Source organism: Pseudophryne corroboree, chromosome 4 (assembly GCF_028390025.1).
Source record: "Pseudophryne corroboree isolate aPseCor3 chromosome 4, aPseCor3.hap2, whole genome shotgun sequence".
Classification (NCBI taxonomy): domain Eukaryota; kingdom Metazoa; phylum Chordata; class Amphibia; order Anura; family Myobatrachidae; genus Pseudophryne; species Pseudophryne corroboree.
Window position 1 is genome coordinate 17299812 of NC_086447.1, and position 23096 is coordinate 17322907.

The following is a 23096-nucleotide window of genomic DNA, read 5'->3' on the forward strand; positions in this document are numbered from 1 at the left end:
TGTCAACCTGTATTATTTCAGTGGACATTGTAATGAGGATGCATCTTGCTGCCTTTCCAATGAAGCAAGTTTTAATCAGTAATAGGTGAAAAACCATTCCTACAAAGGTGTTAATCAGAGACTTGGCTTTGTGGACACTTTTCAGAGAGCAAATGTGTTAGCATAAAAATAAAGCCATAAAATGGATAGCTGATTAATCACTCAATTGGATTTCTTTGCCTGCATAATTTTTTTTCTCTGCAACCCCATGCTAAATTGTGCTTCCTGTTTTTTATAAAATGACTTAATCAAATCTGACTCTGGTTGCATCAGAGAAGGCCAGATACCCTACACTATAAGAGGTGGTTTGAAATTTTGACTTGTCTACTTAAAGATCACCAAAATTTGATCACACGGTCAATAACATTCCTGGGTGGGATTGAACCACCAACCTTTAGGTTAACAGCCGAACGCGCTAACAGATTGCACCACAGAGACAGCTTGCAAAAGCTTGTACTGACAAAGGCTAAAAGGCATTCATCTAGAAAGTTTCCTAGAAAAAGGTTAAAAAGGCAATAATCTGGAGAGTTTTGCAAGATTTTTCTTCCATTGACCAACGAAGAAACACATTGGTACTTTCACATAATGAGTAAGTACTTCAGGATCTCTGACACTAACATGAGCAGCAGAGTGGCGCAGCGGAAGCGTGCTGGGCCCATAACCCAGAGGTCGATGGATCGAAACCATCCTCTGCTATGTGCACTTATTTTTTGGTTAATTAAATTCTTCCAAAACTGGGATTGATATTTTGACTCTTTTATTTTTACTTAAAGTACAATAACTTTTAACATTTTAATTTGTTTTAATAGTATATTGACAGCATTGTTTTCTTTCAGAAATCCACTTAATTTTCTTTACCCTATTACTGAAATGGTAATTGACAAAAACAAGCTATATTGTCACCAGAAGAGCAATGCAAAATGTACAATTGATATTTCAAAATCATCTTTCCATCTTGAATTTCAATGATGCATTGGGGCAACGATTTTGTGAGAAACATCTTCACCCTTAAAGAAAGATTTTCTTAACTTCTTACCTGTGTGCTGATTAGATATCACCTGGCTTTCACATTAAACAGATTCCCACTTGAGAAAGCAGCAAGGATGCAGTGAGGTTTATGTTTCCTGGTGTCAACCTGTATTATTTCAGTGGACATTGTAATGAGGATGCATCTTGCTGCCTTTCCAATGAAGCAAGTTTTAATCAGTAATAGGTGAAAAACCATTCCTACAAAGGTGTTAATCAGAGACTTGGCTTTGTGGACACTTTTCAGAGAGCAAATGTGTTAGCATAAAAATAAAGCCATAAAATGGAGAGCTGATTAATCACTCAATTGGATTTCTCTGCCTGCATCATTTTTTTCTCTGCAACCCCATGCTAAATTGTGCTTCCTGTTTTTTATAAAATGACTTCATCAAATCTGACTCTGATTGCATCAGAGAAGGCCAGGTACCCTACACTATAAGAGGTGGTTTGAAATTTTGACTTGTCTACTTAAAGATCACCAAAATTTGATCACACGGTCAATAACATTCCTGGGTGGGATTGAACCACCAGCCTTTAGGTTAACAGCCGAATGCGCTTACCGATTGCGCCACAGAGACAGCTTGCAAAAGTATGTACTGACAAAGGCTAAAAAGCATTCATCTAGAAAGTTTCCAAGAAAAAGGTTAAAAAGGCAATAATCTGGAGAGTTTTGCAAGATTTTTCTTCCATTGACCAATGAAGAAACACATTGGTACTTTCACATGATGAAGGAGTACTTCAGGATCTCTTAAACTTACATGAGCAGCAGAGTGGCGCAGCGGAAGCGTGCTGGGCCCATAACCCAGAGGTCGATGGATCGAAACCATCCTCTGCTACGTGCACTTATTTTTTTGTTAATTAAATTCTTCCAAAACTGGGATTGATATTTTGACTCTTTTATTTTTACCTAAAGTACAGTAACTTTTAACATTTTAATTTGTTTTAATAGTATATTGACAGCATTGTTTTCTTTCAGAAATCCACTTAATTTTCTTTACCCTATTACTGAAATGGTAATTGACAAAAACAAGCTACATTGTCACCAGAAGAGCAATGCAAAATGTACAATTGATATTTCAAAATCATCTTTCCAGCTTGAATTTCAATGATGCATTGGGGCAACGATTTTGTGAGAAACATCTTCACCCTTAAAGAAAGATTTTCTTAACTTCTTACCTGTGTGCTGATTAGATATCACCTGGTTTTCACATTAAACAGATTCCCACTTGAGAAAGCAGCAAGGATGCAGTGAGGTTTATGTTTCCTGGTGTCAACCTGTATTATTTCAGTGGACATTGTAATGAGGATGCATCTTGCTGCCTTTCCAATGAAGCAAGTTTTAATCAGTAATAGGTGAAAAACCATTCCTACAAAGGTGTTAATCAGAGACTTGGCTTTGTGGACACTTTTCAGAGAGCAAATGTGTTAGCATAAAAATAAAGCCATAAAATGGATAGCTGATTAATCACTCAATTGGATTTCTTTGCCTGCATAATTTTTTTTCTCTGCAACCCCATGCTAAATTGTGCTTCCTGTTTTTTATAAAATGACTTAATCAAATCTGACTCTGGTTGCATCAGAGAAGGCCAGATACCCTACACTATAAGAGGTGGTTTGAAATTTTGACTTGTCTACTTAAAGATCACCAAAATTTGATCACACGGTCAATAACATTCCTGGGTGGGATTGAACCACCAACCTTTAGGTTAACAGCCGAACGCGCTAACAGATTGCACCACAGAGACAGCTTGCAAAAGCTTGTACTGACAAAGGCTAAAAGGCATTCATCTAGAAAGTTTCCTAGAAAAAGGTTAAAAAGGCAATAATCTGGAGAGTTTTGCAAGATTTTTCTTCCATTGACCAACGAAGAAACACATTGGTACTTTCACATAATGAGTAAGTACTTCAGGATCTCTGACACTAACATGAGCAGCAGAGTGGCGCAGCGGAAGCGTGCTGGGCCCATAACCCAGAGGTCGATGGATCGAAACCATCCTCTGCTATGTGCACTTATTTTTTGGTTAATTAAATTCTTCCAAAACTGGGATTGATATTTTGACTCTTTTATTTTTACTTAAAGTACAATAACTTTTAACATTTTAATTTGTTTTAATAGTATATTGACAGCATTGTTTTCTTTCAGAAATCCACTTAATTTTCTTTACCCTATTACTGAAATGGTAATTGACAAAAACAAGCTATATTGTCACCAGAAGAGCAATGCAAAATGTACAATTGATATTTCAAAATCATCTTTCCATCTTGAATTTCAATGATGCATTGGGGCAACGATTTTGTGAGAAACATCTTCACCCTTAAAGAAAGATTTTCTTAACTTCTTACCTGTGTGCTGATTAGATATCACCTGGCTTTCACATTAAACAGATTCCCACTTGAGAAAGCAGCAAGGATGCAGTGAGGTTTATGTTTCCTGGTGTCAACCTGTATTATTTCAGTGGACATTGTAATGAGGATGCATCTTGCTGCCTTTCCAATGAAGCAAGTTTTAATCAGTAATAGGTGAAAAACCATTCCTACAAAGGTGTTAATCAGAGACTTGGCTTTGTGGACACTTTTCAGAGAGCAAATGTGTTAGCATAAAAATAAAGCCATAAAATGGATAGCTGATTAATCACTCAATTGGATTTCTTTGCCTGCATAATTTTTTTTCTCTGCAACCCCATGCTAAATTGTGCTTCCTGTTTTTTATAAAATGACTTAATCAAATCTGACTCTGGTTGCATCAGAGAAGGCCAGATACCCTACACTATAAGAGGTGGTTTGAAATTTTGACTTGTCTACTTAAAGATCACCAAAATTTGATCACACGGTCAATAACATTCCTGGGTGGGATTGAACCACCAACCTTTAGGTTAACAGCCGAACGCGCTAACAGATTGCACCACAGAGACAGCTTGCAAAAGCTTGTACTGACAAAGGCTAAAAGGCATTCATCTAGAAAGTTTCCTAGAAAAAGGTTAAAAAGGCAATAATCTGGAGAGTTTTGCAAGATTTTTCTTCCATTGACCAACGAAGAAACACATTGGTACTTTCACATAATGAGTAAGTACTTCAGGATCTCTGACACTAACATGAGCAGCAGAGTGGCGCAGCGGAAGCGTGCTGGGCCCATAACCCAGAGGTCGATGGATCGAAACCATCCTCTGCTATGTGCACTTATTTTTTGGTTAATTAAATTCTTCCAAAACTGGGATTGATATTTTGACTCTTTTATTTTTACTTAAAGTACAATAACTTTTAACATTTTAATTTGTTTTAATAGTATATTGACAGCATTGTTTTCTTTCAGAAATCCACTTAATTTTCTTTACCCTATTACTGAAATGGTAATTGACAAAAACAAGCTATATTGTCACCAGAAGAGCAATGCAAAATGTACAATTGATATTTCAAAATCATCTTTCCATCTTGAATTTCAATGATGCATTGGGGCAACGATTTTGTGAGAAACATCTTCACCCTTAAAGAAAGATTTTCTTAACTTCTTACCTGTGTGCTGATTAGATATCACCTGGCTTTCACATTAAACAGATTCCCACTTGAGAAAGCAGCAAGGATGCAGTGAGGTTTATGTTTCCTGGTGTCAACCTGTATTATTTCAGTGGACATTGTAATGAGGATGCATCTTGCTGCCTTTCCAATGAAGCAAGTTTTAATCAGTAATAGGTGAAAAACCATTCCTACAAAGGTGTTAATCAGAGACTTGGCTTTGTGGACACTTTTCAGAGAGCAAATGTGTTAGCATAAAAATAAAGCCATAAAATGGAGAGCTGATTAATCACTCAATTGGATTTCTCTGCCTGCATCATTTTTTTCTCTGCAACCCCATGCTAAATTGTGCTTCCTGTTTTTTATAAAATGACTTCATCAAATCTGACTCTGATTGCATCAGAGAAGGCCAGGTACCCTACACTATAAGAGGTGGTTTGAAATTTTGACTTGTCTACTTAAAGATCACCAAAATTTGATCACACGGTCAATAACATTCCTGGGTGGGATTGAACCACCAGCCTTTAGGTTAACAGCCGAATGCGCTTACCGATTGCGCCACAGAGACAGCTTGCAAAAGTATGTACTGACAAAGGCTAAAAAGCATTCATCTAGAAAGTTTCCAAGAAAAAGGTTAAAAAGGCAATAATCTGGAGAGTTTTGCAAGATTTTTCTTCCATTGACCAATGAAGAAACACATTGGTACTTTCACATGATGAAGGAGTACTTCAGGATCTCTTAAACTTACATGAGCAGCAGAGTGGCGCAGCGGAAGCGTGCTGGGCCCATAACCCAGAGGTCGATGGATCGAAACCATCCTCTGCTACGTGCACTTATTTTTTTGTTAATTAAATTCTTCCAAAACTGGGATTGATATTTTGACTCTTTTATTTTTACCTAAAGTACAGTAACTTTTAACATTTTAATTTGTTTTAATAGTATATTGACAGCATTGTTTTCTTTCAGAAATCCACTTAATTTTCTTTACCCTATTACTGAAATGGTAATTGACAAAAACAAGCTACATTGTCACCAGAAGAGCAATGCAAAATGTACAATTGATATTTCAAAATCATCTTTCCAGCTTGAATTTCAATGATGCATTGGGGCAACGATTTTGTGAGAAACATCTTCACCCTTAAAGAAAGATTTTCTTAACTTCTTACCTGTGTGCTGATTAGATATCACCTGGTTTTCACATTAAACAGATTCCCACTTGAGAAAGCAGCAAGGATGCAGTGAGGTTTATGTTTCCTGGTGTCAACCTGTATTATTTCAGTGGACATTGTAATGAGGATGCATCTTGCTGCCTTTCCAATGAAGCAAGTTTTAATCAGTAATAGGTGAAAAACCATTCCTACAAAGGTGTTAATCAGAGACTTGGCTTTGTGGACACTTTTCAGAGAGCAAATGTGTTAGCATAAAAATAAAGCCATAAAATGGATAGCTGATTAATCACTCAATTGGATTTCTTTGCCTGCATAATTTTTTTTCTCTGCAACCCCATGCTAAATTGTGCTTCCTGTTTTTTATAAAATGACTTAATCAAATCTGACTCTGGTTGCATCAGAGAAGGCCAGATACCCTACACTATAAGAGGTGGTTTGAAATTTTGACTTGTCTACTTAAAGATCACCAAAATTTGATCACACGGTCAATAACATTCCTGGGTGGGATTGAACCACCAACCTTTAGGTTAACAGCCGAACGCGCTAACAGATTGCACCACAGAGACAGCTTGCAAAAGCTTGTACTGACAAAGGCTAAAAGGCATTCATCTAGAAAGTTTCCTAGAAAAAGGTTAAAAAGGCAATAATCTGGAGAGTTTTGCAAGATTTTTCTTCCATTGACCAACGAAGAAACACATTGGTACTTTCACATAATGAGTAAGTACTTCAGGATCTCTGACACTAACATGAGCAGCAGAGTGGCGCAGCGGAAGCGTGCTGGGCCCATAACCCAGAGGTCGATGGATCGAAACCATCCTCTGCTATGTGCACTTATTTTTTGGTTAATTAAATTCTTCCAAAACTGGGATTGATATTTTGACTCTTTTATTTTTACTTAAAGTACAATAACTTTTAACATTTTAATTTGTTTTAATAGTATATTGACAGCATTGTTTTCTTTCAGAAATCCACTTAATTTTCTTTACCCTATTACTGAAATGGTAATTGACAAAAACAAGCTATATTGTCACCAGAAGAGCAATGCAAAATGTACAATTGATATTTCAAAATCATCTTTCCATCTTGAATTTCAATGATGCATTGGGGCAACGATTTTGTGAGAAACATCTTCACCCTTAAAGAAAGATTTTCTTAACTTCTTACCTGTGTGCTGATTAGATATCACCTGGCTTTCACATTAAACAGATTCCCACTTGAGAAAGCAGCAAGGATGCAGTGAGGTTTATGTTTCCTGGTGTCAACCTGTATTATTTCAGTGGACATTGTAATGAGGATGCATCTTGCTGCCTTTCCAATGAAGCAAGTTTTAATCAGTAATAGGTGAAAAACCATTCCTACAAAGGTGTTAATCAGAGACTTGGCTTTGTGGACACTTTTCAGAGAGCAAATGTGTTAGCATAAAAATAAAGCCATAAAATGGAGAGCTGATTAATCACTCAATTGGATTTCTCTGCCTGCATCATTTTTTTCTCTGCAACCCCATGCTAAATTGTGCTTCCTGTTTTTTATAAAATGACTTCATCAAATCTGACTCTGATTGCATCAGAGAAGGCCAGGTACCCTACACTATAAGAGGTGGTTTGAAATTTTGACTTGTCTACTTAAAGATCACCAAAATTTGATCACACGGTCAATAACATTCCTGGGTGGGATTGAACCACCAGCCTTTAGGTTAACAGCCGAATGCGCTTACCGATTGCGCCACAGAGACAGCTTGCAAAAGTATGTACTGACAAAGGCTAAAAAGCATTCATCTAGAAAGTTTCCAAGAAAAAGGTTAAAAAGGCAATAATCTGGAGAGTTTTGCAAGATTTTTCTTCCATTGACCAATGAAGAAACACATTGGTACTTTCACATGATGAAGGAGTACTTCAGGATCTCTTAAACTTACATGAGCAGCAGAGTGGCGCAGCGGAAGCGTGCTGGGCCCATAACCCAGAGGTCGATGGATCGAAACCATCCTCTGCTACGTGCACTTATTTTTTTGTTAATTAAATTCTTCCAAAACTGGGATTGATATTTTGACTCTTTTATTTTTACCTAAAGTACAGTAACTTTTAACATTTTAATTTGTTTTAATAGTATATTGACAGCATTGTTTTCTTTCAGAAATCCACTTAATTTTCTTTACCCTATTACTGAAATGGTAATTGACAAAAACAAGCTACATTGTCACCAGAAGAGCAATGCAAAATGTACAATTGATATTTCAAAATCATCTTTCCAGCTTGAATTTCAATGATGCATTGGGGCAACGATTTTGTGAGAAACATCTTCACCCTTAAAGAAAGATTTTCTTAACTTCTTACCTGTGTGCTGATTAGATATCACCTGGTTTTCACATTAAACAGATTCCCACTTGAGAAAGCAGCAAGGATGCAGTTAGGTTTATGTTTCCTGGTGTCAACCTGTATTATTTCAGTGGACATTGTAATGAGGATGCATCTTGCTGCCTTTCCAATGAAGCAAGTTTTAATCAGTAATAGGTGAAAAACCATTCCTACAAAGGTGTTAATCAGAGACTTGGCTTTGTGGACACTTTTCAGAGAGCAAATGTGTTAGCATAAAAATAAAGCCATAAAATGGAGAGCTGATTAATCACTCAATTGGATTTCTCTGCCTGCATCATTTTTTTCTCTGCAACCCCATGCTAAATTGTGCTTCCTGTTTTTTATAAAATGACTTCATCAAATCTGACTCTGATTGCATCAGAGAAGGCCAGGTACCCTACACTATAAGAGGTGGTTTGACATTTTGACTTGTCTACTTAAAGATCACCAAAATTTGATCACACGGTCAATAACATTCCTGGGTGGGATTGAACCACCAACCTTTAGGTTAACAGCCGAATGCGCTTACCGATTGCGCCACAGAGACAGCTTGCAAAAGCATGTACTGACAAAGGCTAAAAAGCATTCATCTAGAAAGTTTCCTAGAAAAAGGTTAAAAAGGCAATAATCTGGAGAGTTTTGCAAGATTTTTCTTCCATTGACCAACGAAGAAACACATTGGTACTTTCACATAATGAGTGAGTACTTCAGGATCTCTGACACTAACATGAGCAACAGAGTGGCGCAGCGGAAGCGTGCTGGGCCCATAACCCAGAGGTCGATGGATCGAAACCATCCTCTGCTATGTGCACTTATTTTTTGGTTAATTAAATTCTTCCAAAACTGGGATTGATATTTTGACTCTTTTATTTTTACTTAAAGTACAATAACTTTTAACATTTTAATTTGTTTTAATAGTATATTGACAGCATTGTTATCTTTCAGAAATCCACTTAATTTTCTTTACTCTATTACTGAAATGGTAATTGACAAAAACAAGCTATATTGTCACCTGAAGAGCAATGCAAAATGTACAATTGATATTTCAAAATCATCTTTCCAGCTTGAATTTCAATGATGCATTGGGGCAACGATTTTGTGAGAAACATCTTCACCCTTAAAGAAAGATTTTCTTAACTTCTTACCTGTGTGCTGATTAGATATCACCTGGTTTTCACATTAAACAGATTCCCACTTGAGAAAGCAGCAAGGATGCAGTGAGGTTTATGTTTCCTGGTGTCAACCTGTATTATTTCAGTGGACATTGTAATGAGGATGCATCTTGCTGCCTTTCCAATGAAGCAAGTTTTAATCAGTAATAGGTGAAAAACCATTCCTACAAAGGTGTTAATCAGAGACTTGGCTTTGTGGACACTTTTCAGAGAGCAAATGTGTTAGCATAAAAATAAAGCCATAAAATGGAGAGCTGATTAATCACTCAATTGGATTTCTCTGCCTGCATAATTTTTTTTCTCTGCAACCCCATGCTAAATTGTGCTTCCTGTTTTTTATAAAATGACTTAATCAAATCTGACTCTGATTGCATCAGAGAAGGCCAGGTACCCTACACTATAATAGGTGGTTTGAAATTTTGAATTGTCTACTAAAAGATCACCAAAATTTGATCACACGTTCAGTTACATCCCTCGATGGAATTGAACCACCAACCTTTCGGTTAACAGCTGAATGCGCTAACCGATTGCGCCACAGATACAGCTTGCAAAAATATGTACTGACAAAGGCTAAAAAGCATTCATCTAGAAAGTTTCCTAGAAAAAGGTTAAAAAGGCAATAATCTGGAGAGTTTTGCAAGATTTTTCTTCCATTGACCAACGAAGAAACACATTGGTACTTTCACATGATGAGTGAGTACTTCAGGATCTCTTACACTTACATGAGCAGCAGAGTGGCGCAGCGGAAGCGTGCTGGACCCATAACCCAGAGGTCGATGGATCGAAACCATCCCCTGCTATGTGCATTTCTTATTTTGTTAATTAAATTCTTCCAAAACTGGGATTGATATTTTGACTCTTTTATTTTTACTTAAAGTACAATAACTTTTAACATTTTAATTTGTTTTAATAGTATATTGACAGCATTGTTTTCTTTCAGAAATCCACTTAATTTTCTTTACCCTATTACTGAAATGGTAATTGACAAAAACAAGCTACATTGTCACCAGAAGAGCAATGCAAAATGTACAATTGATATTTCAAAATCATCTTTCCAGCTTGAATTTCAATGATGCATTGGGGCAACGATTTTGTGAGAAACATCTTCACCCTTAAATAAAGATTTTCTTAACTTCTTACCTGTGTGCTGATTAGATATCACCTGGTTTTCACATTAAACAGATTCCCACTTGAGAAAGCAGCAAGGATGCAGTGAGGTTTATGTTTCCTGGTGTCAACCTGTATTATTTCAGTGGACATTGTAATGAGGATGCATCTTGCTGCCTTTCCAATGAAGCAAGTTTTAATCAGTAATAGGTGAAAAACCATTCCTACAAAGGTGTTAATCAGAGACTTGGCTTTGTGGACACTTTTCAGAGAGCAAATGTGTTAGCATAAAAATAAAGCCATAAAATGGAGAGCTGATTAATCACTCAATTGGATTTCTCTGCCTGCATAATTTTTTTTCTCTGCAACCCCATGCTAAATTGTGCTTCCTGTTTTTTATAAAATGACTTAATCAAATCTGACTCTGATTGCATCAGAGAAGGCCAGGTACCCTACACTATAAGAGGTGGTTTGAAATTTTGACTTGTCTACTTAAAGATCACCAAAATTTGATCACACGTTCAGTTACATCCCTCGATGGAATTGAACCACCAACCTTTCGGTTAACAGCTGAATGCGCTAACCGATTGCGCCACAGATACAGCTTGCAAAAATATGTACTGACAAAGGCTAAAAAGCATTCATCTAGAAAGTTTCCTAGAAAAAGGTTAAAAAGGCAATAATCTGGAGAGTTTTGCAAGATTTTTCTTCCATTGACCAACGAAGAAACACATTGGTACTTTCACATGATGAGTGAGTACTTCAGGATCTCTTAAACTTACATGAGCAGCAGAGTGGCGCAGCGGAAGCGTGCTGGACCCATAACCCAGAGGTCGATGGATCGAAACCATCCTCTGCTATGTGCATTTCTTATTTTGTTAATTAAATTCTTCCAAAACTGGGATTGATATTTTGACTCTTTTATTTTTACTTAAAGTACAATAACTTTTAACATTTTAATTTGTTTTAATAGTATATTGACAGCATTGTTTTCTTTCAGAAATCCACTTAATTTTCTTTACCCTATTACTGAAATGGTAATTGACAAAAACAAGCTACATTGTCACCAGAAGAGCAATGCAAAATGTACAATTGATATTTCAAAATCATCTTTCCAGCTTGAATTTCAATGATGCATTGGGGCAACGATTTTGTGAGAAACATCTTCACCCTTAAATAAAGATTTTCTTAACTTCTTACCTGTGTGCTGATTAGATATCACCTGGTTTTCACATTAAACAGATTCCCACTTGAGAAAGCAGCAAGGATGCAGTGAGGTTTATGTTTCCTGGTGTCAACCTGTATTATTTCAGTGGACATTGTAATGAGGATGCATCTTGCTGCCTTTCCAATGAAGCAAGTTTTAATCAGTAATAGGTGAAAAACCATTCCTACAAAGGTGTTAATCAGAGACTTGGCTTTGTGGACACTTTTCAGAGAGCAAATGTGTTAGCATAAAAATAAAGCCATAAAATGGAGAGCTGATTAATCACTCAATTGGATTTCTCTGCCTGCATAATTTTTTTTCTCTGCAACCCCATGCTAAATTGTGCTTCCTGTTTTTTATAAAATGACTTAATCAAATCTGACTCTGATTGCATCAGAGAAGGCCAGGTACCCTACACTATAAGAGGTGGTTTGAAATTTTGACTTGTCTACTTAAAGATCACCAAAATTTAATCACACGGTCAGTTACGTCCCTGGGTGGGATTGAACCACCAACCTTTCGGTTAACAGCCGAATGCGCTAACCAATTGCGCCACAGAGACAGCTTGCAAATGCATGTACTGACAAAGGCTAAAAAGCATTCATCTAGAAAGTTTCCTAGAAAAAGGTTAAAAAGGCAATAATCTGGAGAGTTTTGCAAGATTTTTCTTCCATTGACCAACGAAGAAACACATTGGTACTTTCACATGATGAGTGAGTACTTCAGGATCTCCTACACTTACATGAGCAGCAGAGTGGCGCAGCGGAAGCGTGCTGGGCCCATAACCCAGAGGTCGATGGATCGAAACCATCCTCTGCTATGTGCATTTCTTATTTTGTTAATTAAATTCTTCCAAAACTGGGATTGATATTTTGACTCTTTTATTTTTACTTAAAGTACAATAACTTTTAACATTTTAATTTGTTTTAATAGTATATTGACAGCATTGTTTTCTTTCAGAAATCCACTTAATTTTCTTTACCCTATTACTGAAATGGTAATTGACAAAAACAAGCTACATTGTCACCAGAAGAGCAATGCAAAATGTACAATTGATATTTCAAAATCATCTTTCCAGCTTGAATTTCAATGATGCATTGGGGCAACGATTTTGTGAGAAACATCTTCACCCTTAAATAAAGATTTTCTTAACTTCTTACCTGTGTGCTGATTAGATATCACCTGGTTTTCACATTAAACAGATTCCCACTTGAGAAAGCAGCAAGGATGCAGTGAGGTTTATGTTTCCTGGTGTCAACCTGTATTATTTCAGTGGACATTGTAATGAGGATGCATCTTGCTGCCTTTCCAATGAAGCAAGTTTTAATCAGTAATAGGTGAAAAACCATTCCTACAAAGGTGTTAATTTTCAGAGAGCAAATGTGTTAGCATAAAAATAAAGCCATAAAATGGAGAGCTGATTAATCACTCAATTGGATTTCTCTGCCTGCATAATTTTTTTTCTCTGCAACCCCATGCTAAATTGTGCTTCCTGTTTTTTATAAAATGACTTAATCAAATCTGACTCTGATTGCATCAGAGAAGGCCAGGTACCCTACACTATAAGAGGTGGTTTGAAATTTTGACTTGTCTACTTAAAGATCACCAAAACTTGATCACACGGTCAGTTACGTCCCTGGGTGGGATTGAACCACCAACCTTTCGGTTAACAGCCGAATGCGCTAACCGATTGCGCCACAGAGACAGCTTGCAAAAGCATGTACTGACAAAGGCTAAAAAGCATTCATCTAGAAAGTTTCCTAGAAAAAGGTTAAAAAGGCAATAATCTGGAGAGTTTTGCAAGATTTTTCTTCCATTGACCAACGAAGAAACACATTGGTACTTTCACATAATGAGTGAGTACTTCAGGATCTCTGACACTAACATGAGCAACAGAGTGGCGCAGCGGAAGCGTGCTGGGCCCATAACCCAGAGGTCGATGGATCGAAACCATCCTCTGCTATGTGCACTTATTTTTTGGTTAATTAAATTCTTCCAAAACTGGGATTGATATTTTGACTCTTTTATTTTTACTTAAAGTACAATAACTTTTAACATTTTAATTTGTTTTAATAGTATATTGACAGCATTGTTTTCTTTCAGAAATCCACTTAATTTTCTTTACTCTATTACTGAAATGGTAATTGACAAAAACAAGCTATATTGTCACCTGAAGAGCAATGCAAAATGTACAATTGATATTTCAAAATCATCTTTCCAGCTTGAATTTCAATGATGCATTGGGGCAACGATTTTGTGAGAAACATCTTCACCCTTAAAGAAAGATTTTCTTAACTTCTTACCTGTGTGCTGATTAGATATCACCTGGTTTTCACATTAAACAGATTCCCACTTGAGAAAGCAGCAAGGATGCAGTGAGGTTTATGTTTCCTGGTGTCAACCTGTATTATTTCAGTGGACATTGTAATGAGGATGCATCTTGCTGCCTTTCCAATGAAGCAAGTTTTAATCAGTAATAGGTGAAAAACCATTCCTACAAAGGTGTTAATCAGAGACTTGGCTTTGTGGACACTTTTCAGAGAGCAAATGTGTTAGCATAAAAATAAAGCCATAAAATGGAGAGCTGATTAATCACTCAATTGGATTTCTCTGCCTGCATAATTTTTTTTCTCTGCAACCCCATGCTAAATTGTGCTTCCTGTTTTTTATAAAATGACTTAATCAAATCTGACTCTGATTGCATCAGAGAAGGCCAGGTACCCTACACTATAATAGGTGGTTTGAAATTTTGAATTGTCTACTAAAAGATCACCAAAATTTGATCACACGTTCAGTTACATCCCTCGATGGAATTGAACCACCAACCTTTCGGTTAACAGCTGAATGCGCTAACCGATTGCGCCACAGATACAGCTTGCAAAAATATGTACTGACAAAGGCTAAAAAGCATTCATCTAGAAAGTTTCCTAGAAAAAGGTTAAAAAGGCAATAATCTGGAGAGTTTTGCAAGATTTTTCTTCCATTGACCAACGAAGAAACACATTGGTACTTTCACATGATGAGTGAGTACTTCAGGATCTCTTACACTTACATGAGCAGCAGAGTGGCGCAGCGGAAGCGTGCTGGACCCATAACCCAGAGGTCGATGGATCGAAACCATCCCCTGCTATGTGCATTTCTTATTTTGTTAATTAAATTCTTCCAAAACTGGGATTGATATTTTGACTCTTTTATTTTTACTTAAAGTACAATAACTTTTAACATTTTAATTTGTTTTAATAGTATATTGACAGCATTGTTTTCTTTCAGAAATCCACTTAATTTTCTTTACCCTATTACTGAAATGGTAATTGACAAAAACAAGCTACATTGTCACCAGAAGAGCAATGCAAAATGTACAATTGATATTTCAAAATCATCTTTCCAGCTTGAATTTCAATGATGCATTGGGGCAACGATTTTGTGAGAAACATCTTCACCCTTAAATAAAGATTTTCTTAACTTCTTACCTGTGTGCTGATTAGATATCACCTGGTTTTCACATTAAACAGATTCCCACTTGAGAAAGCAGCAAGGATGCAGTGAGGTTTATGTTTCCTGGTGTCAACCTGTATTATTTCAGTGGACATTGTAATGAGGATGCATCTTGCTGCCTTTCCAATGAAGCAAGTTTTAATCAGTAATAGGTGAAAAACCATTCCTACAAAGGTGTTAATCAGAGACTTGGCTTTGTGGACACTTTTCAGAGAGCAAATGTGTTAGCATAAAAATAAAGCCATAAAATGGAGAGCTGATTAATCACTCAATTGGATTTCTCTGCCTGCATAATTTTTTTTCTCTGCAACCCCATGCTAAATTGTGCTTCCTGTTTTTTATAAAATGACTTAATCAAATCTGACTCTGATTGCATCAGAGAAGGCCAGGTACCCTACACTATAAGAGGTGGTTTGAAATTTTGACTTGTCTACTTAAAGATCACCAAAATTTGATCACACGTTCAGTTACATCCCTCGATGGAATTGAACCACCAACCTTTCGGTTAACAGCTGAATGCGCTAACCGATTGCGCCACAGATACAGCTTGCAAAAATATGTACTGACAAAGGCTAAAAAGCATTCATCTAGAAAGTTTCCTAGAAAAAGGTTAAAAAGGCAATAATCTGGAGAGTTTTGCAAGATTTTTCTTCCATTGACCAACGAAGAAACACATTGGTACTTTCACATGATGAGTGAGTACTTCAGGATCTCTTAAACTTACATGAGCAGCAGAGTGGCGCAGCGGAAGCGTGCTGGACCCATAACCCAGAGGTCGATGGATCGAAACCATCCTCTGCTATGTGCATTTCTTATTTTGTTAATTAAATTCTTCCAAAACTGGGATTGATATTTTGACTCTTTTATTTTTACTTAAAGTACAATAACTTTTAACATTTTAATTTGTTTTAATAGTATATTGACAGCATTGTTTTCTTTCAGAAATCCACTTAATTTTCTTTACCCTATTACTGAAATGGTAATTGACAAAAACAAGCTACATTGTCACCAGAAGAGCAATGCAAAATGTACAATTGATATTTCAAAATCATCTTTCCAGCTTGAATTTCAATGATGCATTGGGGCAACGATTTTGTGAGAAACATCTTCACCCTTAAATAAAGATTTTCTTAACTTCTTACCTGTGTGCTGATTAGATATCACCTGGTTTTCACATTAAACAGATTCCCACTTGAGAAAGCAGCAAGGATGCAGTGAGGTTTATGTTTCCTGGTGTCAACCTGTATTATTTCAGTGGACATTGTAATGAGGATGCATCTTGCTGCCTTTCCAATGAAGCAAGTTTTAATCAGTAATAGGTGAAAAACCATTCCTACAAAGGTGTTAATCAGAGACTTGGCTTTGTGGACACTTTTCAGAGAGCAAATGTGTTAGCATAAAAATAAAGCCATAAAATGGAGAGCTGATTAATCACTCAATTGGATTTCTCTGCCTGCATAATTTTTTTTCTCTGCAACCCCATGCTAAATTGTGCTTCCTGTTTTTTATAAAATGACTTAATCAAATCTGACTCTGATTGCATCAGAGAAGGCCAGGTACCCTACACTATAAGAGGTGGTTTGAAATTTTGACTTGTCTACTTAAAGATCACCAAAATTTAATCACACGGTCAGTTACGTCCCTGGGTGGGATTGAACCACCAACCTTTCGGTTAACAGCCGAATGCGCTAACCGATTGCGCCACAGAGACAGCTTGCAAATGCATGTACTGACAAAGGCTAAAAAGCATTCATCTAGAAAGTTTCCTAGAAAAAGGTTAAAAAGGCAATAATCTGGAGAGTTTTGCAAGATTTTTCTTCCATTGACCAACGAAGAAAAACATTGGTACTTTCACATGATGAGTGAGTACTTCAGGATCTCCTACACTTACATGAGCAGCAGAGTGGCGCAGCGGAAGCGTGCTGGGCCCATAACCCAGAGGTCGATGGATCGAAACCATCCTCTGCTATGTGCATTTCTTATTTTGTTAATTAAATTCTTCCAAAACTGGGATTGATATTTTGACTCTTTTATTTTTACTTAAAGTACAATAACTTTTAACATTTTAATTTGTTTTAATAGTATATTGACAGCATTGTTTTCTTTCAGAAATCCACTTAATTTTCTTTACCCTATTACTGAAATGGTAATTGACAAAAACAAGCTACAATGTCACCAGAAGAGCAATGCAAAATGTACAATTGATATTTCAAAATCATCTTTCCAGCTTGAATTTCAATGATGCATTGGGGCAACGATTTTGTGAGAAACATCTTCACCCTTAAATAAAGATTTTCTTAACTTCTTACCTGTGTGCTGATTAGATATCACCTGGTTTTCACATTAAACAGATTCCCACTTGAGAAAGCAGCAAGGATGCAGTGAGGTTTATGTTTCCTGGTGTCAACCTGTATTATTTCAGTGGACATTGTAATGAGGATGCATCTTGCTGCCTTTCCAATGAAGCAAGTTTTAATCAGTAATAGGTGAAAAACCATTCCTACAAAGGTGTTAATTTTCAGAGAGCAAATGTGTTAGCATAAAAATAAAGCCATAAAATGGAGAGCTGATAAATCACTCAATTGGATTTCTCTGCCTGCATAATTTTTTTTCTCTGCAACCCCATGCTAAATTGTGCTTCCTGTTTTTTATAAAATGACTTAATCAAATCTGACTCTGATTGCATCAGAGAAGGCCAGGTACCCTACACTATAAGAGGTGGTTTGAAATTTTGACTTGTCTACTTAAAGATCACCAAAATTTGATCACATGGTCAATAACATCCCTGGGTGGGATTGAACCACCAACCTTTAGGTTAACAGCCGAATGCGCTTACCGATTGCGCCACAGAGACAGCTTGCAAAAGCATGTACTGACAAAGGCTAAAAAGCATTCATCTAGAAAGTTTCCTAGAAAAAGGTTAAAAAGGCAATAATCTGGAGAGTTTTGCAAGATTTTTCTTCCATTGACCAACGAAGAAACACATTGGTACTTTCACATGATGAGTGAGTACTTCAGGATCTCTGACACTAACATGAGCAGCAGAGTGGTGCAGCGGAAGCGTGCTGGGCCCATAACCCAGAGGTCGATTGATAGAAACCATCCTCTGCTATGTGCACTTATTTTTTTGTTAATTAAATTCTTCCAAAACTGGGATTGATATTTTGACTCTTTTATTTTTACTTAAAGTACAATAACTTTTAACATTTTAATTTGTTTTAATAGTATATTGACAGCATTGTTTTCTTTCAGAAATCCACTTAATTTTCTTTACCCTATTACTGAAATGGTAATTGACAAAAACAAGCTACATTGTCACGAGAAGAGCAATGCAAAATGTACAATTGATATTTCAAAATCATCTTTCCAGCTTGAATTTCAATGATGCATTGGGGCAACGATTTTGTGAGAAACATCTTCACCCTTAAAGAAAGATTTTCTTAACTTCTTACCTGTGTGCTGATTAGATATCACCTGGTTTTCACATTAAACAGATTCCCACTTGAGAAAGCAGCAAGGATGCAGTGCGATTTATGTTTCCTGGTGTCAACCTGTATTATTTCAGTGGACATTGTAATGAGGATGCATCTTGCTGCCTTTCCAATGAAGCAAGTTTTAATTAGTAATAGGTGAAAAACCATTCCTACAAAGGTGTTAATCAGAGACTTGGCTTTGTGGACACTTTTCAAAGAGCAAATGTGTTAGCATAAAAATAAAGCCATAAAATGGAGAGCTGATTAATCACTCAGTTGGATTTCTCTGCCTGCATAATTTTTTTTCTCTGCAACCTCATGCTAAATTGTGCTTCCTGTTTTTTATAAAATGACTTAATCAAATCTGATTGCATCAGAGAAGGCCAGGTACCCTACACTATAAGAGGTGGTTTGAAATTTTGACTTGTCTACTTAAAGATCACCAAAATTTGATCACACGGTCAATAACATCCCTGGGTGGGATTGAACCACCAACCTTTAGGTTAACAGCCAAATGCGCTTACCGATTGCGCCACAGAGACAGCTTGCAAAAGCATGTACTGACAAAGGCTAAAAAGCATTCATATAGAAAGTTTCCTAGAAAAAGGTTAAAAAGGCAATAATCTGGAGAGTTTTGCAAGATTTTTCTTCCATTGACCAATGAAGAAACACATTGGTACTTTCACATGATGAGTGAGTACTTCAGGATCTGTTGCACTTACATGAGCAGCAGAGTGGCGCAGCGGAAGCGTGCTGGGCCCATAACCAGAGGTCAATGGATCGAAACTATCCTCTGCTATTTGCACTTATTTTTTTGTTAATTAAATTCTTCCAAAACTGGGATTGATATTTGGACTCTTTTATTTTTACTTAAAGTACAATAACTTTTAACATTTTAATTTGTTTTAATAGTATATTGACAGCATTGTTTTCTTTCAGAAATCCACTTAATTTTCTTTACCCTATTACTGAAATGGTAATTGACAAAAACAAGCTACATTGTCACCAGAAGAGCAATGCAAAATGTACAATTGATATTTCAAAATCATCTTTCCAGCTTGAATTTCAATGATGCATTGGGGCAATGATTTTGTGAGAAACATCTTCACCCTTAAATAAAGATTTTCTTAACTTCTTACCTGTGTGCTGATTAGATATCACCTGGTTTTCACATTAAACAGATTCCCACTTGAGAAAGCAGCAAAGATGCAGTGAGGTTTATGTTTCCTGGTGTCAACCTATATTATATCAGTGGACATTGTAATGAGGATGCATCTTGCTGCCTTTCCAATGAAGCAAGTTTTAATCAGTAATAGGTGAAAAACCATTCCTACAAAGGTGTTAATCAGAGACTTGGCTTTGTGGACACTTTTCAGAGAGCAAATGTGTTAGCATAAAAATAAAGCCATAAAATGGAGAGCTGATAAATCACTCAATTGGATTTCTCTGCCTGCATAATTTTTATTCTCTGCAACCCCATGCTAAATTGCACTTCCTGTTTTTTATAAAATGACTTAATCAAATCTGACTCTGATTGCATCAGAGAAGGCCAGGTACCCTACACTATAAGAGGTGGTTTGAAATTTTGACTTGTCTACTTAAAGATCACTAAAATTTGATCACACGGTCAATAACATCCCTGCGTGGGATTGAACCACCAACCTTTAGGTTAACAGCCGAATGCACTTACCGATTGCGCCACAGAGACAGCTTGCAAAAGCATGTACTGACAAAGGCTAAAAAGCATTCATCTAGAAAGTTTCCTAGAAAAAGGTTAAAAAGGCAATAATCTGGAGAGTTTTGCAAGATTTTTCTTCCATTGACCAACGAAGATTCACATTGGTACTTTCACATGATGAGTGAGTACTTCAGGATCTCAGACACTAATATGAGCAGCAGAGTGGTGCAGCGAAAGCGTGCTGGGCCCATAACCCAGAGGTTGATGGATCGAAACCATCCTCTGCTATGTGCACTTAATTTTTTATTAATTAAATTCTTCCAAAACTGGGATTGATATTTTGACTCTTTTATTTTTACTTAAAGTACAATAACTTTTAACATTTTAATTTGTTTTAATAGTATATTGACAGCATTGTTTTCTTTCAGAAATCAACTTAATTTTCTTTACCCTATTACTGAAATGGTAATTGACAAAAACAAGCTACATTGTCACCAGAAGAGCAATGCAAAATGTACAATTGATATTTCAAAATCATCTTTCCAGCTTGAATTTCAATGATGCATTGGGGCAATGATTTTGTGAGAAACATCTTCACCCTTAAATAAAGATTTTCTTAACTTCTTACCTGTGTGCTGATTAGATATCACCTGGTTTTCACATTAAACAGATTCCCACTTGAGAAAGCAGCAAGGATGCAGTGAGTTTTATTTTTCCTGGTGTCAACCTGTATTATTTCAGTGGACATTGTAATGAGGATGCATCTTGCTGCCTTTCCTATGAAGCAAGTTTTAATCAGTAATAGGTGAAAAACCATTCCTACAAAGGTGTTAATCAGAGACTTGGCTTTGTGGACACTTTTCAGAGAGCAAATGTGTTAGCATAAAAATAAAGCCATAAAATGGAGAGCTGATAAATCACTCAATTGGATTTCTCTGCCTGCATAATTTTTTTTCTCTGCAACCCCATGCTAAATTGTGCTTCCTGTTTTTTATAAAATGACTTAATCAAATCTGATTGCATCAGAGAAGGCCAGGTACCCTACACTATAAGAGGTGGTTTGAAATTTTGACTTGTCTACTTAAAGATCACCAAAATTTGATCACACGGTCAATAACATCCCTGGGTGGGATTGAACCACCAACCTTTAGGTTAACAGCCGAATGCGCTTACCGATTGCGCCACAGAGACAGCTTGCAAAAGCATGTACTGACAAAGGCTAAAAAGCATTCATATAGAAAGTTTCCTAGAAAAAGGTTAAAAAGGCAATAATCTGGAGAGTTTTGCAAGATTTTTCTTCCATTGACCAATGAAGAAACACATTGGTACTTTCACATGATGAGTGAGTACTTCAGGATCTGTTGCACTTACATGAGCAGCAGAGTGGCGCAGCGGAAGCGTGCTGGGCCCATAACCCAGAGGTCGATGGATCGAAACTATCCTCTGCTATTTGCACTTATTTTTTTGTTAATTAAATTCTTCCAAAACTGGGATTGATATTTGGACTCTTTTATTTTTACTTAAAGTACAATAACTTTTAACATTTTAATTTGTTTTAATAGTATATTGACAGCATTGTTTTCTTTCAGAAATCCACTTAATTTTCTTTACCCTATTACTGAAATGGTAATTGACAAAAACAAGCTACATTGTCACCAGAAGAGCAATGCAAAATGTACAATTGATATTTCAAAATCATCTTTCCAGCTTGAATTTCAATGATGCATTGGGGCAATGATTTTGTGAGAAACATCTTCACCCTTAAATAAAGATTTTCTTAACTTCTTACCTGTGTGCTGATTAGATATCACCTGGTTTTCACATTAAACAGATTCCCACTTGAGAAAGCAGCAAAGATGCAGTGAGGTTTATGTTTCCTGGTGTCAACCTATATTATATCAGTGGACATTGTAATAAGGATGCATCTTGCTGCCTTTCCAATGAAGCAAGTTTTAATCAGTAATAGGTGAAAAACCATTCCTACAAAGGTGTTAATCAGAGACTTGGCTTTGTGGACACTTTTCAGAGAGCAAATGTGTTAGCATAAAAATAAAGCCATAAAATGGAGAGCTGATAAATCACTCAATTGGATTTCTCGGCCTGCATAATTTTTATTCTCTGCAACCCCATGCTAAATTGCACTTCCTGTTTTTTATAAAATGACTTAATCAAATCTGACTCTGATTGCATCAGAGAAGGCCAGGTACCCTACACTATAAGAGGTGGTTTGAAATTTTGACTTGTCTACTTAAAGATCACCAAAATTTGATCACACGTTCAGTTACATCCCTCGATGGAATTGAACCACCAACCTTTCGGTTAACAGCTGAATGCGCTAACCGATTGCGCCACAGATACAGCTTGCAAAAATATGTACTGACAAAGGCTAAAAAGCATTCATCTAGAAAGTTTCCTAGAAAAAGGTTAAAAAGGCAATAATCTGGAGAGTTTTGCAAGATTTTTCTTCCATTGACCAACGAAGAAACACATTGGTACTTTCACATGATGAGTGAGTACTTCAGGATCTCTTAAACTTACATGAGCAGCAGAGTGGCGCAGCGGAAGCGTGCTGGACCCATAACCCAGAGGTCGATGGATCGAAACCATCCTCTGCTATGTGCATTTCTTATTTTGTTAATTAAATTCTTCCAAAACTGGGATTGATATTTTGACTCTTTTATTTTTACTTAAAGTACAATAACTTTTAACATTTTAATTTGTTTTAATAGTATATTGACAGCATTGTTTTCTTTCAGAAATCCACTTAATTTTCTTTACCCTATTACTGAAATGGTAATTGACAAAAACAAGCTACATTGTCACCAGAAGAGCAATGCAAAATGTACAATTGATATTTCAAAATCATCTT

At 36.5% G+C, this 23096-nt stretch overlaps 13 non-coding genes across 13 annotated transcripts; 9 read left to right on the forward strand and 4 right to left on the reverse strand.

Annotated features, from left to right (window-relative positions):
* Nucleotides 1-663: 663 nt before the first annotated feature.
* On the forward strand, nucleotides 664-735 carry TRNAM-CAU (transfer RNA methionine (anticodon CAU)). Its single transcript has one exon. It is a non-coding gene; the product is annotated as a tRNA-Met (tRNA).
* A 1094-nt stretch (nucleotides 736-1829) lies between these two features.
* TRNAM-CAU (transfer RNA methionine (anticodon CAU)) lies at nucleotides 1830-1901 on the forward strand. Its single transcript has one exon. It is a non-coding gene; the product is annotated as a tRNA-Met (tRNA).
* Nucleotides 1902-2996: 1095 nt separating this feature from the next.
* On the forward strand, nucleotides 2997-3068 carry TRNAM-CAU (transfer RNA methionine (anticodon CAU)). Its single transcript has one exon. It is a non-coding gene; the product is annotated as a tRNA-Met (tRNA).
* Nucleotides 3069-4163: 1095 nt separating this feature from the next.
* On the forward strand, nucleotides 4164-4235 carry TRNAM-CAU (transfer RNA methionine (anticodon CAU)). The gene has a single exon. It is a non-coding gene; the product is annotated as a tRNA-Met (tRNA).
* A 1094-nt stretch (nucleotides 4236-5329) lies between these two features.
* Nucleotides 5330-5401, forward strand: TRNAM-CAU (transfer RNA methionine (anticodon CAU)). Its single transcript has one exon. It is a non-coding gene; the product is annotated as a tRNA-Met (tRNA).
* A 1095-nt stretch (nucleotides 5402-6496) lies between these two features.
* Nucleotides 6497-6568, forward strand: TRNAM-CAU (transfer RNA methionine (anticodon CAU)). The gene has a single exon. It is a non-coding gene; the product is annotated as a tRNA-Met (tRNA).
* A 1094-nt stretch (nucleotides 6569-7662) lies between these two features.
* TRNAM-CAU (transfer RNA methionine (anticodon CAU)) lies at nucleotides 7663-7734 on the forward strand. Its single transcript has one exon. It is a non-coding gene; the product is annotated as a tRNA-Met (tRNA).
* A 4335-nt stretch (nucleotides 7735-12069) lies between these two features.
* TRNAN-GUU (transfer RNA asparagine (anticodon GUU)) lies at nucleotides 12070-12143 on the reverse strand. Its single transcript has one exon. It is a non-coding gene; the product is annotated as a tRNA-Asn (tRNA).
* A 186-nt stretch (nucleotides 12144-12329) lies between these two features.
* On the forward strand, nucleotides 12330-12401 carry TRNAM-CAU (transfer RNA methionine (anticodon CAU)). Its single transcript has one exon. It is a non-coding gene; the product is annotated as a tRNA-Met (tRNA).
* An 811-nt stretch (nucleotides 12402-13212) lies between these two features.
* Nucleotides 13213-13286, reverse strand: TRNAN-GUU (transfer RNA asparagine (anticodon GUU)). The gene has a single exon. It is a non-coding gene; the product is annotated as a tRNA-Asn (tRNA).
* A 3427-nt stretch (nucleotides 13287-16713) lies between these two features.
* On the reverse strand, nucleotides 16714-16787 carry TRNAN-GUU (transfer RNA asparagine (anticodon GUU)). Its single transcript has one exon. It is a non-coding gene; the product is annotated as a tRNA-Asn (tRNA).
* A 186-nt stretch (nucleotides 16788-16973) lies between these two features.
* On the forward strand, nucleotides 16974-17045 carry TRNAM-CAU (transfer RNA methionine (anticodon CAU)). Its single transcript has one exon. It is a non-coding gene; the product is annotated as a tRNA-Met (tRNA).
* Nucleotides 17046-19017: 1972 nt separating this feature from the next.
* On the reverse strand, nucleotides 19018-19091 carry TRNAN-GUU (transfer RNA asparagine (anticodon GUU)). Its single transcript has one exon. It is a non-coding gene; the product is annotated as a tRNA-Asn (tRNA).
* Nucleotides 19092-23096: the final 4005 nt, after the last annotated feature.